The sequence below is a fragment of the Solanum dulcamara genome, chromosome 3, assembly GCF_947179165.1.
Source record: "Solanum dulcamara chromosome 3, daSolDulc1.2, whole genome shotgun sequence".
NCBI classification, from domain to species: Eukaryota; Viridiplantae; Streptophyta; class Magnoliopsida; order Solanales; family Solanaceae; genus Solanum; species Solanum dulcamara.
Window position 1 is genome coordinate 32,054,375 of NC_077239.1, and position 19,001 is coordinate 32,073,375.

The window sequence follows — 19,001 nt, forward strand, 5'->3', positions numbered from 1 at the left end:
CTTTGAACCTATGCGGGCAACGTAGTTTGGGACTAAAGGTTGCTATAGGATTTCCTTGGATAACAAACCTTTGGTTACCGGACCGAACTCCACCCAATAGTCCTTTCGGTGCTTAGTCATTATCCAAACGGAACTCATAAAACATGATCATAAACTTCAGAGGGAAAGATAATAATAGATATTGTTATGTCGGAAAAAGACGGTTTAAAATTAATTTCAATTTTACTTTAGAAAAGAAGAGTCGCCACTTAATTTTTTTAAGAAATTAAGAAAACTTAATTTAAAAGACCCTAACAGATTTAAGTCTTAAAAATTTAGAGAAAAAGGTACGAGGTTCTTATTACTATTTTAAGAAGGTTTTAGCATTTAAAATAGCCGCTAACATGCGATTGTCCGATGATTTGAAAATAATTTGACTAACTTTGGGAAAATGTGTTTTAACAATAATCAAAGCAGTAAACAATTTGAAAGAAATATAAATCTTAAAACATTTAGGATAATTTATAAGAGTAATAGACTTGGTATAAAAATTATTAAATAAAAGAGGGATAATTTAAATAAATCACTTAAACGAAACAAACGATCATAAAAAAATGGTTTCCCTTCAAGGGATTTAATTAAGCTAAACTAAATAATTAATGTTAGAATTAATACAGGATAAATAAATATTATTAACTAATTAAATAAGAGTAAAGGCAATAGAAATTAGTGATGCCTAAAAGGAAATATTTTAGTTTTTAACATTAAACTACCCCAAATATGTACAAACGAAAATATTTTAAAATAGATGGGATAAAAATATTTATGTATTCACATTCTTCGGAACAGCGCCGGCTTATTAATAGGAAGACAAAAATATAGTATTTTGTCATTTTTCTACTCGGGTCGACTTTCATCATTTACGAAGGGCCTATCTACCCTACCCCTCCTAAGTTTATTTATTATTATAATCCTAAATCGATCTAAAAATAATAATAAAATCTAACGTCCCAACTTAATATCCAAGAGGCATTGGATGTACTATTAGGGTAGGTTTTAGACTAAAAAAAACTATAGGCATCCTAATTAGACACATCGTCAAACAAAACAAGTAAGATGACATTTAGCATGTAAAATCTTAAATAAGCCTCTACATTAATTAATTAACGTACTTGAAAACACAGATAAGTTGTGAAGGTCATAATGATTATGGGTGTGCATACAATCAGACGTAGGTTCGTAAATATAAAAACTTGAATAACATGAATGACAAATTTTATTATTTAGACATATGAAGGAAATTTTAATTACTAAGGTGATTATAATAAAAGGAAGAATGCTTGATAATTTTAGTTATTAACTAATAGTGTTTATAAAATCCTATTAACATGATTCTTAGTTAGCAGCGTGCTGAAAATTTATTAAAATACTATAAATATGATTTCTAAATGTTGATATGTTAAAGATTTATTAAAATATAGACACGATTTAAAAAATAAAATAATATAATAAATATTTATTAGAACCCTATAGGCATGACTTCTACACATAATATTATAAAAATATTTATGAAAGACTTAATATCTATTTAATTGGCATATTAAAATTATAATACATATAAACATGATTGTTATATGATAAAATATTCTTACCGGCATGATTTCTATATGCTTGAAATAATATTAAATCCTATAAATATGATATCTAGGTGATTAGCATGTTGAAATTTATTTAAAATACTATTTATAGACATGGTGTCTAAATGAAATGGTGTGCTAAAAATTTATTAAAATTGTAGGCATGGTTTCAAAAATAGAATAACATGATAAATATTTGTCAAAATTCTATAGATATGGTCTCTATATATAATATTATGATAAACATGTACTACAATTCTAGAGGCATGGTTTTAATATAAGGTGCTGAAATATTTATTAAGAATTTAAAGGCATGGTTTCTATTAATAATATTATACTAAAAATATTTATAATGGCCTATAGACATGATTTCTATAAAATGGAGAAAATATTTATTAAACTCATAGGCATGTTTTATAGATGATAACATACTACATTAGACATGATTTCTATGTGGTTAACCTATTGAAAATTAAATCTTATAGCCATGATTTCTAAACGACATACATGTTCTGATGTAAGCTTAATTATTTAAACAATTATTCTAATAATATAGGTTGGTAATTTTAGTTTAAATTAGACAAATGTAAACATATACAAGTTAGGCAAATCATTTTTTGAAATTCATGTTTGTAATATACAAGAAGACAATACTAGAATAAAATTATTGGCACAGTAATTTTAGACCATTGTTTCAATTACATTGACTAGGCTAACTCAAAAGACCGTGGCATTTCAATGGACTGATGAGTGTGAGGCGAGCTTTCAAAAGCTCAAGGAATTATTGTCTTCAGCACCTATTCTAGCCTTACCCAAGGAGGGCGTGGCATTTATTGTGTTTTGTGATGCTTCGGGAGTCGGCTTGGGTGGTGTATTGATGCAAAAAGGTAGAGTTATAGCTTATGCTTCTCGACAGTTGAAGGTACATGAGAAGAACTATCCTACCCACGACTTAGAATTAGCAGCGGTGGTGTTTGTTCTGAAGTTGTGGAGGCATTATCTCTATGGAGTGCATTGCGAGGTCTATACTGACCATCGTAGCCTTAAGTATATCTTTTCTCAGCCGAATCTGAACATGCGGCAGTGTAGGTGGTTAGAGTTATTGAAAGACTATGACATTACCATACTTTATCATCCGGGCAAAGCTAATGTGGTAGCGGATGCCCTGAGTCGCAAAGCATCTAGCATGGGTAGTTTGGCCTTTCTTAAGGCTGTGGAGAGGCCTTTGGCGTTGGAGGTTCAGTCATTGGCTAGACAGTTGGTCCGACTTGATATTTCTACACATCATGGTATTTTGGCCTTTGTAGAGGCTAGGTCTACTTTGATGGACCAGATTCGTACACACCAGTTTGAAGATGAAAAGTTGAGGGCCATTCGAGACAAAGTGTTAAGTGGTGAAGCAAAATCAGCCTCTCTTGATTCGGAAGGAGTTTTGAGGATTAATGGTCGCATTTGTGTGCCCAAGGTTAGTGAATGGGTACGTATGATATTGGAGGAGGCTCATTGTTCCAAGTATTCGATTCACCCGGGAGTGGCAAAGATGTTTCATGACTTGAAACAACACTATTGGTGGTGTGGCATGAAGAGAGACATTATTGATTTTGTGGCTAAGTGTTTAAATTGCCAACAAGTGAAATATGAGCATCAGAAACCGGGTGGTCCTATGCAAAGGATGCCCATTCCTGAGTGGAAATGGGAGCGTATCACTATGGACTTCGTGTCTGGATTACCCATGGCATTGGGTAAGTATGACTCTGTCTGGGTGATTGTGGATCGATTGACCAAATCAGCCCATTTCCTTCCGGTGAAGACTAGCTACAATGCGGATCAGTTAGCTAGGATCTATCTTCGTGAGATTGTTAGGCTGCATGGGGTGCCTATCTCTATTGTATCGGATCGGGGTTCAGTGTTCACCTCTCACTTTTGGAAGGCATTACAGCGTGGTTTGGGTACGCGGCTAGAGATGAGTTCAGCATTTCATCCCCAAACCGATGGTCAGTCCGAGCGGACTATTCAGGTGTTGGAGGATATGCTTAGGGCCTGTGTGATTGATTTTGGTGCCCGATGGGACCAACACTTGCCCTTAGCAGAGTTTGCCTATAATAACAGTTATCACTCCAGCATTCAAATGGCACCATTTGAGGCATTGTATGGTCGTAGGTGTCGATCACCCATTGGATGGTTTGATTCTGTTGCGGTTGATGCATTGAATACTGACTTACTTAGGGATGCTGTGGAGCGGGTACGTTTGATTCAGGGTCGACTATTGACAGCTCAGAGTCGTCAGAAGAGTTATGCTGATAGGAGGGTTCGTCCCTTAGAGTTCATGGTGGGTGATTGCGTGTGGCTTAAAATATCGCCCATGAAGGGTGTAATGAGGTTCGGAAAGAAGGGCAAGCTTAGCCCAAGGTTTGTTGGCCCGTTTGAAATCCTGAGGAGAGTAGGTGGAGTGGCGTATAAGTTGGCCTTACCCCCTAAATTATCAGCTGTCCATCCGGTGTTTCATGTTTCCATGCTTCGCAAGTACATACCGGATGAGTCTCATGTGATTTCTTATGATGCGGTAGAGTTGAGTCCGAATTTGACTTATGAGGAGGAGCCGACAGTTATTCTAGATAGGCGGCTTCGTAGACTCAGGACCAAGGAGGTCGCTTCGGTCAAGGTGCAGTGGCAGCATCGGCCTGCTGAGGAGGCGACTTGGGAGTTAGAGTCTGATATGCAGGCTCGGTACCCTCAGCTTTTTGAGACCCCAGGTACTTTATTTTATCTTATGTTCGAGGACGAACATCCTTTTTAGTGGTGGATATTGTAATGACCTTGAGGGTGATTTTCGAAAATTTGTACAAAACACGCGTGAACAGTAACACGCGTGAACAGTAACTTTTTGGGCAGAAAATTCCCCTTTCTTCCCATTTCAATATTTTTCATCATTTGTTTGAGTTCTTGAACTCCTTGAGGTGATTTGAGAAGAGATTTTCGAGGCAAAGTGTTGGGTAAGTGATTTTTGACCTAAAACCTTCCTTTTTCATTAAGTTTTTGACGATTTTAACTCTTAAATTTTAGTTTCAAACTCCAAAAATCTTTGTTTCTTCCCTAATCCGAATTTAAGGAAAATTGTGATTTCCAACTCGTTTTGAGCTCTATTTTTATGGGTTTTTCAACCATGAGTTCCTTATTACCAATAGAATGGGATTGTTCAATAAATTTCCAGATTTGACCCTTTTCGAAAATAGTTAATTTTTGGACCATTTTACCCTCGGTTCCGAAACCTATCAATATGGGTGTCATTGGACTCCTTGTGACGTGTATGTTTCATTGTTGATAGTGGATTGTCATTCCGGGCGCTGAATTCGAGAGTTGCTTGTCCGGTGGAGGTATTCGAGTGCGGTTTCGGCAATTGAGGTAGGTTTGGCTATCTTTCTTTGAGATTGAGATGGGGTAATTAGTCATTCATATGTTATAGACTTTGGGATGGGGTTGTAGTATGAGTTGAGAATGTTATATATATTGTGATGTCCGTGTGGAGGCTTATTTATTAATGTGTTGCCGTGACGGGGTTTATTTGTATTACATAGCCCGTGTGGGGGCCTTATTTGTTATCTTATTTGCTTTGAGAGCATGTGAATTATGATTTGCCTAAGAGAGAGGCTTGAGTATATTATTTGACTTGTGATGCCGCCTGAGAGATTGAGTTGGGGGTTTTGAGCATACTTGAGTATTGAAATATTGTTGAGAAAGGGGTGAATATTTAAATGAAAGTGTGTTCTTCCCGTTACTATTTATTGAGGGTGAATATCATGTGTAGGTTAAGTTTTGAGAACTTTGAACCTTATACCACATGTGAGTTGATTATTACTTCCATGCATATATGTTTTGATGCATTCATCCTCATTCATCATATCATGAAACATGGGAAGTTGAGAAATATGGAAATTCTTTTTGAGAAAGAAAATGAAACACCTTTAAACCTTTGTATCTTGAGTCCCTGATCGAGGCAGTTTTCCGGCAGGGTAGTGGATGCATTGTGATCCTAACCTTTGTATCTTGAGTCCCTGATCGAGGCAGTTTTCTGGCAGGGTAGTGGATGCATTGTGATCCCTTGACCACGAGGAGGTGGCAAGGATAATGAGATATTGTGATTGAGGTATATGGTCTGCGAGACCCCCATGGGTCCTGCTTGGTAGCACAGCTCAGCAGGTGTATACGACAGGCTGTGCGACAGTCTTGATTCCACCGTACCACCACATCATTGCATCATCATATTGCATTGCATTGCATTGATATTTGTGTTGCTTGAATTATTCGATTAATTGTGATTATGAGTTGTTATTATGGGTTTTCTTTACTCGTGCCACTATATATATAAACTGGCGGCACCGATGCCGAAGTGGGACTTTTCTGTATGCAGGTGGAAGCGTTCCTTAGTTTATTTCATAGGTTTGATTAATTCCTTATACTCAGTCAGCTAAAACCTACTGAGTACATGTGAATTGTACTCACCCCTACTTCTGTGTCCCTTTTTGATGCAGATACTAGTCGGGGTACCCCACGTGGCAGTTAATATTCTAGCGGATTGTGTATTCTCAGATTAGTGGTGAGGTCCCAGAATTCGGATCGTCACTAGTCTATCTTTATTTTTCAGTCTTTTGTACCATTCAGAGACTTATGTTGTATCTTCAGATTCGAACCTTGTATTAGATGCTCTTTATACTTATGACACCAGGTTTTGGGATAATTTCTTCATTGTTTTTTTGTTATTTATTTAAATCGTGGAATCACTTTCCCCTTTGGGAGTCTTGTATGAGTTTTATTTTTAGGGTTACACATCAGATTGGGTTTTGAGATGTGTGTCATCATGACCTCAGTTTTTGGGTCGTGACAATTGGTATCAGAGCACTAGGTTCACCGGTCTTATAAGTTAAAGAGCAGGGTGTCTAGTAGAGTCTTGCGGATCGGTACGTAGACGTCCGTACTTATCTTCGAGAGGCTACAAGATACTTAATAGGAGAATTTCTTTCTTTTTACTCCCTTCGTGCGATTTATTCATATCAAGTGTTATTTACCTCTGATCTATTCCTTCCGCATTAAAAGTAACTGTCGGGTTCGAAATATCGGCTCTTGCTTAAGGATGATTTAGTGATGCCTATTCGAGCCTGATTATGAGTATGAAGATGTGGAGCAACAAAAAAAAAGTATGGAAGATGGTCGGTTAGACTTTGACAGTTAGATTTCAAATTTTAGATATCTAATTAGCCCACTTTGGATTCCTTTGAGATCTGTGGTTCCACCTATGTCTTCTAGCGTTGCTATGTTTATGTTAGACCTATGTCGTCAGGGTATTGTCTCCCAAGTTTGAGGTTATCACTGTTGAGAAGGTTTATATCTTTTTGACCAAGTGTCAGGACAGGTTGTTCAAAATTGGGTATCTTGAAGGCACATGGAATGTCTTATTTCTTTTTATAATTGCGGGAATGGCTAAGAAGTGATAGAGGTCTATTCTTGCTCATAGACCTGTCGGTCCTCCTATGATGAGTTGGGAGTAGTTTACTTAGGTTGTTTTGTGATGGTGAGTTTGAATAAGGGGCAAATATGTGATTCTTCTTCTATTTAGCCAGGGTCACAAGTTGTCTGCAATACACCAGTTTTAGTTGTTTGAGGTGCTTCATGGAGTACTCGAGGTGGTGGTTGTAGTGGTTCACAAGCTAAGGGTGACTATTAATTATGCTATGCTATACTAGGTAAATTTGAGGCAGAGGCCTCTGATGTGGTTATTACATGTATTGTTCTGGTTTGCCATCATTTTACGTCAGTATTATTTGACCCAGGGTCTACCTATTCTTATGTGTCGACTTATTTCGATGTGGGTATTGATTATGTGAGTGAGTCCCTTATTGTGCCTATTACTATTTCTACCCCAATAGGTGAATCTTTAGTAGTGGATCGGGTATACAAGGGATGTTTGGTGATATTTTCGGGTAGAGAGACCCGTGCAGACTTGATTTTACTAGACATGCTTGATTTTGATGTGATATTGGGTATGGACTGGTTATCTCCTTATCATGCTATATTAGATTGTTATGCAAAGACCGTGACCTTAGCTTATCCCGGTTTACCTAGCTTAGTATGGAAGGGTAATCCGAGTTCGTATCCTAAGGGGGTGATATCTTATATTCGTGCTCGTCGCTTGATGGATAAGGGTTGTTTGTCTTATTTGGCTCATGTACGTGATCTCACCACGGAGTCATCTCATATAGAGACTACGAGGGTGGTGAGAGAGTTTATGGATGTATTTCCTACAGACTTGCCGGGAGTTTCTCCTGACCGTGATATCGATTTTGTGATTGATTTGGAGCATGACACTAAACCCATCTCTATTTCTTCTTATTGGATGGCTCCGGCAGAATTGAAAGAGTTGAAAGAACAATTGGAAGATTTATTGAAGAAAGGGTTTATTAGACCTAGTGTATCACCGTGGGGTGCACCGGTTTTATTTGTGAAGAAGAAAGATGGTACTATGAGGATGTGTATTGACTATCGACAGTTGAACAAAGTCACTATCAAGAACAAGTATCCTCTCCCTCGCATTGATGATTTATTTGACCAGCTTCAAGGCACATCGGTGTTCTCAAAGATTGATTTGGGGTCGGGTTACCATCAGTTGAGAGTTCGGGAATCTGATATCCCGAAGACTGCATTCAGGACTCGTTATGGGCATTATGAGTTTGTGGTTATGTCCTTCGGGTTGACTAATGCCCCGGCTGCTTTTATGGAGTTGATGAACCGGGTATTTCGACCTTATTTGGACTCGTTTGTGATCGTTTTTATTGATGACATCTTGGTTTATTCCAAGAATGAGGCGGATCATGTTAGGCACCTGAGGACAGTCCTTCAGAGATTGAGAGAGGAGAAGTTGTATGCAAAATTCTCCAAATGTGAGTTTTGGCTTGAGTCCGTGACATTCTTGGGTCATATAGTGACCAAGGATGGTATTATGGTTGATCCAGCCAAAGTTGCAGCGGTTCGTGATTGGGTTAGGCCTACTTCGGTTACCGAGATTCGGAGTTTTATTGGGTTGGCAGGCTACTATCGTCGGTTTGTTCAAGGATTCTCTTCTATTGCAGCCCCATTGACTAGGCTAACTCAAAAGACCGTGGCATTTCAATGGACTGATGAGTGTGAGGCGAGCTTTCAAAAGCTCAAGGAATTATTGTCTTCAGCACCTATTCTAGCCTTACCCGAGGAGGGCGTGGCATTTATTGTGTTTTGTGATGCTTCGGGAGTCGGCTTGGGTGGTGTATTGATGCAAAAAGGTAGAGTTATAGCTTATGCTTCTCGACAGTTGAAGGTACATGAGAAGAACTATCCTACCCACGACTTAGAATTAGCAGCGGTGGTGTTTGTTCTGAAGTTGTGGAGGCATTATCTCTATGGAGTGCATTGCGAGGTCTATACTGACCATCGTAGCCTTAAGTATATCTTTTCTCAGCCGAATCTGAACATGCGGCAGTGTAGGTGGTTAGAGTTATTGAAAGACTATGACATTACCATACTTTATCATCCGGGCAAAGCTAATGTGGTAGCGGATGCCCTGAGTCGCAAAGCATCTAGCATGGGTAGTTTGGCCTTTCTTAAGGCTGTGGAGAGGCCTTTGGCGTTGGAGGTTCAGTCATTGGCTAGACAGTTGGTCCGACTTGATATTTCTACACATCATGGTATTTTGGCCTTTGTAGAGGCTAGGTCTACTTTGATGGACCAGATTCGTACACACCAGTTTGAAGATGAAAAGTTGAGGGCCATTCGAGACAAAGTGTTAAGTGGTGAAGCAAAATCAGCCTCTCTTGATTCGGAAGGAGTTTTGAGGATTAATGGTCGCATTTGTGTGCCCAAGGTTAGTGAATGGGTACGTATGATATTGGAGGAGGCTCATTGTTCCAAGTATTCGATTCACCCGGGAGTGGCAAAGATGTTTCATGACTTGAAACAACACTATTGGTGGTGTGGCATGAAGAGAGACATTATTGATTTTGTGGCTAAGTGTTTAAATTGCCAACAAGTGAAATATGAGCATCAGAAACCGGGTGGTCCTATGCAAAGGATGCCCATTCCTGAGTGGAAATGGGAGCGTATCACTATGGACTTCGTGTCTGGATTACCCATGGCATTGGGTAAGTATGACTCTGTCTGGGTGATTGTGGATCGATTGACCAAATCAGCCCATTTCCTTCCGGTGAAGACTAGCTACAATGCGGATCAGTTAGCTAGGATCTATCTTCGTGAGATTGTTAGGCTGCATGGGGTGCCTATCTCTATTGTATCGGATCGGGGTTCAGTGTTCACCTCTCACTTTTGGAAGGCATTACAGCGTGGTTTGGGTACGCGGCTAGAGATGAGTTCAGCATTTCATCCCCAAACCGATGGTCAGTCCGAGCGGACTATTCAGGTGTTGGAGGATATGCTTAGGGCCTGTGTGATTGATTTTGGTGCCCGATGGGACCAACACTTGCCCTTAGCAGAGTTTGCCTATAATAACAGTTATCACTCCAGCATTCAAATGGCACCATTTGAGGCATTGTATGGTCGTAGGTGTCGATCACCCATTGGATGGTTTGATTCTGTTGCGGTTGATGCATTGAATACTGACTTACTTAGGGATGCTGTGGAGCGGGTACGTTTGATTCAGGGTCGACTATTGACAGCTCAGAGTCGTCAGAAGAGTTATGCTGATAGGAGGGTTCGTCCCTTAGAGTTCATGGTGGGTGATTGCGTGTGGCTTAAAATATCGCCCATGAAGGGTGTAATGAGGTTCGGAAAGAAGGGCAAGCTTAGCCCAAGGTTTGTTGGCCCGTTTGAAATCCTGAGGAGAGTAGGTGGAGTGGCGTATAAGTTGGCCTTACCCCCTAAATTATCAGCTGTCCATCCGGTGTTTCATGTTTCCATGCTTCGCAAGTACATACCGGATGAGTCTCATGTGATTTCTTATGATGCGGTAGAGTTGAGTCCGAATTTGACTTATGAGGAGGAGCCGACAGTTATTCTAGATAGGCGGCTTCGTAGACTCAGGACCAAGGAGGTCGCTTCGGTCAAGGTGCAGTGGCAGCATCGGCCTGCTGAGGAGGCGACTTGGGAGTTAGAGTCTGATATGCAGGCTCGGTACCCTCAGCTTTTTGAGACCCCAGGTACTTTATTTTATCTTATGTTCGAGGACGAACATCCTTTTTAGTGGTGGATATTGTAATGACCTTGAGGGTGATTTTCGAAAATTTGTACAAAACACGCGTGAACAGTAACACGCGTGAACAGTAACTTTTTGGGCAGAAAATTCCCCTTTCTTCCCATTTCAATATTTTTCATCATTTGTTTGAGTTCTTGAACTCCTTGAGGTGATTTGAGAAGAGATTTTCGAGGCAAAGTGTTGGGTAAGTGATTTTTGACCTAAAACCTTCCTTTTTCATTAAGTTTTTGACGATTTTAACTCTTAAATTTTAGTTTCAAACTCCAAAAATCTTTGTTTCTTCCCTAATCCGAATTTAAGGAAAATTGTGATTTCCAACTCGTTTTGAGCTCTATTTTTATGGGTTTTTCAACCATGAGTTCCTTATTACCAATAGAATGGGATTGTTCAATAAATTTCCAGATTTGACCCTTTTCGAAAATAGTTAATTTTTGGACCATTTTACCCTCGGTTCCGAAACCTATCAATATGGGTGTCATTGGACTCCTTGTGACGTGTATGTTTCATTGTTGATAGTGGATTGTCATTCCGGGCGCTGAATTCGAGAGTTGCTTGTCCGGTGGAGGTATTCGAGTGCGGTTTCGGCAATTGAGGTAGGTTTGGCTATCTTTCTTTGAGATTGAGATGGGGTAATTAGTCATTCATATGTTATAGACTTTGGGATGGGGTTGTAGTATGAGTTGAGAATGTTATATATATTGTGATGTCCGTGTGGAGGCTTATTTATTAATGTGTTGCCGTGACGGGGTTTATTTGTATTACATAGCCCGTGTGGGGGCCTTATTTGTTATCTTATTTGCTTTGAGAGCATGTGAATTATGATTTGCCTAAGAGAGAGGCTTGAGTATATTATTTGACTTGTGATGCCGCCTGAGAGATTGAGTTGGGGGTTTTGAGCATACTTGAGTATTGAAATATTGTTGAGAAAGGGGTGAATATTTAAATGAAAGTGTGTTCTTCCCGTTACTATTTATTGAGGGTGAATATCATGTGTAGGTTAAGTTTTGAGAACTTTGAACCTTATACCACATGTGAGTTGATTATTACTTCCATGCATATATGTTTTGATGCATTCATCCTCATTCATCATATCATGAAACATGGGAAGTTGAGAAATATGGAAATTCTTTTTGAGAAAGAAAATGAAACACCTTTAAACCTTTGTATCTTGAGTCCCTGATCGAGGCAGTTTTCCGGCAGGGTAGTGGATGCATTGTGATCCTAACCTTTGTATCTTGAGTCCCTGATCGAGGCAGTTTTCTGGCAGGGTAGTGGATGCATTGTGATCCCTTGACCACGAGGAGGTGGCAAGGATAATGAGATATTGTGATTGAGGTATATGGTCTGCGAGACCCCCATGGGTCCTGCTTGGTAGCACAGCTCAGCAGGTGTATACGACAGGCTGTGCGACAGTCTTGATTCCACCGTACCACCACATCATTGCATCATCATATTGCATTGCATTGCATTGATATTTGTGTTGCTTGAATTATTCGATTAATTGTGATTATGAGTTGTTATTATGGGTTTTCTTTACTCGTGCCACTATATATATAAACTGGCGGCACCGATGCCGAAGTGGGACTTTTCTGTATGCAGGTGGAAGCGTTCCTTAGTTTATTTCATAGGTTTGATTAATTCCTTATACTCAGTCAGCTAAAACCTACTGAGTACATGTGAATTGTACTCACCCCTACTTCTGTGTCCCTTTTTGATGCAGATACTAGTCGGGGTACCCCACGTGGCAGTTAATATTCTAGCGGATTGTGTATTCTCAGATTAGTGGTGAGGTCCCAGAATTCGGATCGTCACTAGTCTATCTTTATTTTTCAGTCTTTTGTACCATTCAGAGACTTATGTTGTATCTTCAGATTCGAACCTTGTATTAGATGCTCTTTATACTTATGACACCAGGTTTTGGGATAATTTCTTCATTGTTTTTTTGTTATTTATTTAAATCGTGGAATCACTTTCCCCTTTGGGAGTCTTGTATGAGTTTTATTTTTAGGGTTACACATCAGATTGGGTTTTGAGATGTGTGTCATCATGACCTCAGTTTTTGGGTCGTGACAGTTCCCCTCCCCTTAGTCTATCCCCAATTTTTCACTATTTGTATAGAGAGTTACTTACAAAATTATTACAAAACCACATAGAGAAGCAAATAAATAAAGTAATACAAATTACAAACAAAATTTAAAGTAGAACAATAAAATTCTAGATTTCTTGCTCAGGCAAGCTCTTCGTGTCTCAAACTTTGAAGTTCACGTCCTGCTAAACCATAAGGAAAATGCAAGCGGTGTACGAATAATATGGAGATATAACATGATTATGCAATTTTCATCCGAACAAAATAATCAAACAAAAATAAGAACACATTTAAAATAATAGACCCCTACATATAAAGAAGAAGATTAGGACTAATCTGGATGCTTCAGTTAGGAAGGATACACAAATAAAATCTAACTGGTGATGTTGAGAACAAGCAAAATAATATTGAAGCACAAGACAACTATTCTTATTGCTTTGTTTTTGTTTGAGATGTAAGAAATGTAAAGTAAAATATATTTTGTTCTTTTCCTTTCTTTCTCTACTCTTTTTTGTGTTTTTGCCTTTCTTGTTTCTGTCCGTCCCTCCCTTCTTTCGTAACTCTCTCTTTATATTGATGAACCCTTGGATAAAATGCAATGAAGTCAACAAAGACAGATGACCCGGTTTTTTAATTCAAACCTCAGCCAAAAGAGTCCTAATCCGTTTCAAAAGAGATGGCAAAATTTTCAAAATTCTGTCCACAAAATCAAACAACATCTGCTTTCCAGATTTGATCCAAAATTTATCCAAAAAGATGTTTCAAAAGTCAAAAGTTATGCCCAGAGGGACCACTATCAATAATTGTAAAAAAATAATTACTTACAGGCAAAATAAAGTGATATTTACCATAATAGGAATAATTGAGAATTCAAATAAATTAGGTTTAGAGTGTTCAAATTTTAAGAACATCAATTGTATATGCTATAAAAGGAAAAATTGATCAAGGAATATTATATCTTACCATATCAGATGCAGGAAATTAATTAAGACAAAAATTAAGTTAATTAAGCAAAGTTTACCATAATAGGTACAAGTAAGAATCTAAGAAAATCAAAATTAAAGTCATTTAATAATAAATAATATCGATTACACGTACTAGAAAGGAAGATTTATCAAAGAATATTTTATCTTATGATAATCAAACTCCACAATTACACTAAATAAGCAATGTATTCCCAGATTAAAGAATTGTCAATGTAGTAGCGGTTCAAATACCAAAATCTGTAAAACACATTCTCAAATTAACAAGACTAATTAGACAGAGATGAAGGTTTCACCTATTTTCATACGAGTAATATAGATATGTAATATGTATATATTAATATGAATAAGTAAATTATAAAATAAACTTAGTTAAGTAATATTTTTTATATAAAAAACACACACATATATAACATATACTAAATACACATGTAAAAATATTCAAATGTATGAAACTCGTTATTTTAAAAAATAAAATAAAGATAATAGTTATAATATTAATAAATAACACAAATATTATAAATTACAAATGTCAAAATATATGATTTATTGGGTAAAACTAAATATAAATTTATTTATTTAATAAAGAAATAATTTTGAAAAATGCCAATTTATTAGGATAGAAATCCAAAAAGTAGTTATGGGTTGGTCAAAATTAGGTGTCAACAGATATCAATCCATCTGTATAAAATAACATAAGAATAGCCCATCTAACATTATCATAGTAAAATCATAGGATTAGCTCATCTATCATATAACTCATGTAATGTGGGTGTAGGCCTTCCATCATTACATATCTTTGATCATAAAACATCTTTAGGGACTTAACTTGCTTGAAACATCATAGAATCATCATTTATAAACTCTTTTGCATAAATCATCTTTAAACTCATTCATAAAGTTTTCATTGAAATAACTCAGTACATGTATCGTACTGACCCTCCTTTCTTTGGAGGGCTGCGTTTCATGCCCGCAGGTACAGACGCACGTTTTGGGGATCCGCTAGCTTAGGGTTCCACTCAGCAAGTTTGGGAGAAGCTCCATTGAATCGAAGCCAAGCTTTTGGGTACTAGACCTTCTATGTATATATTTGTATATTCAGGGGTACGACGGGGGCCCTGTCTTGCCTTATATTGTTATTAATACTCTTAGAAGTCTGTAGACATGGAAGTGGGTTGTGTTTATACGTGTGCTCGATCGTGTCTGTATGATTTATGTTTAGGACATTCCCGTTGTCGTGGCGGCCTTGTCGGCTCATATGCATGTATATCATGGAATGACCCCACATGCTATGTTAGCCTCAGCGGCTTATGCGTTATATTGCCTAAATAATAGGTGTGATAAGTAATGACCCCTCGGGGGACAGGTTGTGCTAATACGTAACTATGCGATAGGGGTATACGCGAGTGTCCAGCTTGGACACCCATAGCGGCCTATGGAGTTGGGTCGTGATAGTAGGTGATACTTTTAATGACACTTTGTTGAATCTTAGTAGGGCTTTGCAGAGATATGAAGAGGCCAACCTAAGTACTAAACTGGGAAAAATAACACTCTATGGTCAAAGAGGGTATTCTGCTGGACCACAAGATTTTGGAGAAAGGTTTGAAGGTCGATAAGGAGAAAATAGAGGTGATTGAGAAATTACCTCTTGCTATCCCTGTAAAGGGTGTCCGTAGCTTCCTGGGTCATGCAGATTCTTATAGGCATTTTATCTAGAATTTCTCTAAAATTGCACACCCTATGTGAAAATTATTGGAGAAGGAGGTAGAGTTCTACTTTGATGAGGCATGCATAAAAGCGTTTGAGTGCTTGAAGGAGAAGTTGATCTTAACACTAGTGATTATTGCTCTAGATTGGTCTGCTCCATTTGAGATCATGTGTGATGCTAGCGATATGGCTTCGGGGGTTGTCGTAGGACAAAAGCACAACAAAATCGTTTATCCCATATATTATGCTAGCAAGGAACTAAATGCAACCCAAAAGAATTATACTATGACTAAGCAGGAATTGTTGGCAGTAGTGTATGTGTTCGAAAAATGCAGAGCGTACCTTTTGGGTACCAAGGTGATAGTGCACACTGACCATGTAGCCTTGAGATGCTTGATAACAAAGAAGAATGCCAAGCCAAGGTTAATCAGATGGGTGTGTTGCTTCAGGAATTCGATTTTGAGGTAAAGGACCGTAAAGGTAATGAAAATCAGGTGGCTGACCACTTCTCCAAACTGGAAGATGAGAAAAGAGGTAAGTGTCATGACCCAAGCCTAGGTTCTAAACGTGACATGGCGAATGAGGAATCCGAAAGTAGCTCAAACAAGTCTCTTAGTATTCTTTTAGCCTTTTATAGGTAATGACAATAAATAAACAGATAGAAATCATAATAGTAAATCTTCAACTTACATATGTCCAACAATACCTAACTTTTAGATTTAACAGGGCTAAAATAAGTCCCTAGCTCACCCTTAATCATAATAGAAAGAACTGTCATAGTAAGCATTTAAAGATCTCAACATATCATAAGCTAGAAAGATAATGAGTATTGTTCCTGAAACATGGAAACTCACCAAAAGTATTCTTCAAACAAAATCTCAACTAGCCATGTGGAGGAGAACGAGGAGGCGCACCGGTCCCTACATGATAATATCATGTAGGCAAAAGAGTATGCGTTAGTACTTTGAATGTACTAAGTATGTAAGCATGCATGAACATTGAGGAAACATTAAAATATTTATGTTATATGAAACATAATGCAATGCATGCATAATCAATCACATAGATATCCTATAAAACATTCACATTGTGGGAAAATGACCATAATTGACATTTAAGACCATGCGAGCTATTACATGAAATCCAACTAACCCCCTACGTTGGCTGGAGAGACTACTTACCGGGTAGAACTCCGTCAACTTCATTTATTTTTTTAACTTTAACTTTAAGGGCTATTTGTGGATCCATTAGCCTAAGCCTACAAGGGCTTCTATGTTGGCACATAGTTAATGAGACAAAGAGTTGCTACTAGGATTCCCTTACCGAATCCCACCTCAATGCCCTATTCAGTGCTAAGTCAATCCCACGGAATAGTTTAATACTTTAAAATAGTCATAGTATATAGATTGAGAATTCAAAACATCATATTCGGTAGAATAGCTCATTAAAACCTTTGGTAATTCAAATATGCAAGAATTGTCCTTATTGCATAAAGAATCCATCATTCATATCATTTCATCATTCTTTTATTTCATAAGACTCCCTTTTAATTATAGATATTGCTTTCATAAATATTCATTTCGAGTCAAAGCTTTTAAGTCAAACTTCATTGAAAATATAGTAAAACTAGGTGGGGTTTAAATTACTTCGACTTTCAAACATATATGTAAATGAAATTATGTATAAATAATTTGAAATTTATTAATTAAAAATTATGCTTTAAACAACCACATGAATTTCAAGAACCTTTAAAGAGCTAAATAGGGAAAAATACTTGAAAACCATCAATTCATACATATGAAATCATTTTGCATCAAAATAGATCAAAAATTATTAGTTCAACCATGATTCATGCTATTAAGTAGAAATAAGAATTACCCATAAGAAAATCTTATTTGAAAACAAGAGATTTAGTTAAAATATTTTTGGACTACATGGGTGGAAGAACCAATGGATAAAAACCCACATAACTTAATATAAAATTTTAAAAAAATAAACATAATTTATCATATAATCAAAATACTTTAGGAATGAGAGTGGAAGAAATACTCTCATTGAAGCCTTACAAACCTGAAATCTGAAGCATTACTTAGAATCGAAGAACTTAATAAACAGTCTTGAATCCTAGCATTTTCTCCTCGCCGGAGCGTTTTGTGTACTATCTGAAGTATATGAATCACTGGAATAGTATTTATGTACTACTAAGAACTAAAATTATATTTTGAGAATGAGTAAATGAGTGTCTAGAGAGAAGAGTTACTTGAGAAAGATTGATGAACAAAATGATGAAATAAGGTGGGTATTTATAAGTGTGAAAGAAGGACCTAACAATAATTAAAATAATTATAAAAAAAATATAAAATTTAGTGGAAGATTGTGATGTCATGGGTTATGTCAAATGGAGGACTATTGATATCATGGGTGATATCAAATGGATCTAGATCTTTCCATGGTTGGTGAGATAAACCTTCTTTTAACGGAATATCCTTTTTTGGAGCTGCATTTGAAAAATATAACTTCCTCATTAAAATTTGATGTCTTCGTATGAATTGTTTCTCTATAAGTATACTTTCATGTCATTTAAGAATCAACAAATTTGGAGAAATCTACAGAGAGATATAATATTTCTTCTACAAATACTCCATTTTGTCACAACACCATGTCTTGCAATAATTAATTTATTTGACCTACTTAACCTCCGAAAATTAAAATATGGTCTGCACAAAAGTTGTAGCTAATGATGTTCTAGTTATTTAAAAATTTGAATCACCTAATTTGGAATAACCTATTAAAAGTTATGCTCAAAATATAGAAGTGATATTATTTTCATCGAGATTTGAAATATCATATACAACGTTTTTAAGGGGTGTTATAGTAAGAAAGAGCTTGACATTGATGATTCCTTTCTAGATGAACAGGTTTTGGCTGCCACTCATGATCTTATCCCTTGGTTTGCTGATTATGCTAACTATCTTGTTAGTGATATTATGCCCGAAGATCTTACTTTCTACCAAAGGAAGAAGTTTTTACATGATGTTTACAGGTTCTATTGGGATGACCATATTTATTCAGGATGTTTGCTGACAATGTCCTTGGGAGTTGTATTCCAGAAGCAAAAATACTCAGTATTTTGAAGGCTTGCTACTCATCTTAGGTAGGTGGACACCATGGTGTGAGTTGTGCTGCGCAAATGATACTGCAATATGGTTACTACTATCCTAACATATATAAAGATGCCCATGATATGGCGAAGAGTTGTGATCAGTTCCAAAGACAAGAAAACATATCCAGGCGCCAAGAGGTGCCTATGACACTAATTCTGGAAGTGGAGTTGTTTGACGTATGGGGCATCGATTTCATGGGGCCATTCGTAAGTT

The 19,001-nt window shown here is 37.3% G+C and overlaps 2 long non-coding RNA genes across 2 annotated transcripts; both read left to right on the forward strand.

Moving 5' to 3' along the window:
• The first annotated feature begins 4,637 nt into the window (after positions 1–4,637).
• On the forward strand, positions 4,638–6,338 carry LOC129881609 (uncharacterized). The gene is made up of 2 exons (XR_008765634.1): positions 4,638–5,018; positions 6,146–6,338. It is a non-coding gene; the product is annotated as an uncharacterized LOC129881609 (long non-coding RNA).
• Positions 6,339–11,060: 4,722 nt separating this feature from the next.
• LOC129881610 (uncharacterized) lies at positions 11,061–12,761 on the forward strand. The gene is made up of 2 exons (XR_008765635.1): positions 11,061–11,441; positions 12,569–12,761. It is a non-coding gene; the product is annotated as an uncharacterized LOC129881610 (long non-coding RNA).
• Positions 12,762–19,001: the final 6,240 nt, after the last annotated feature.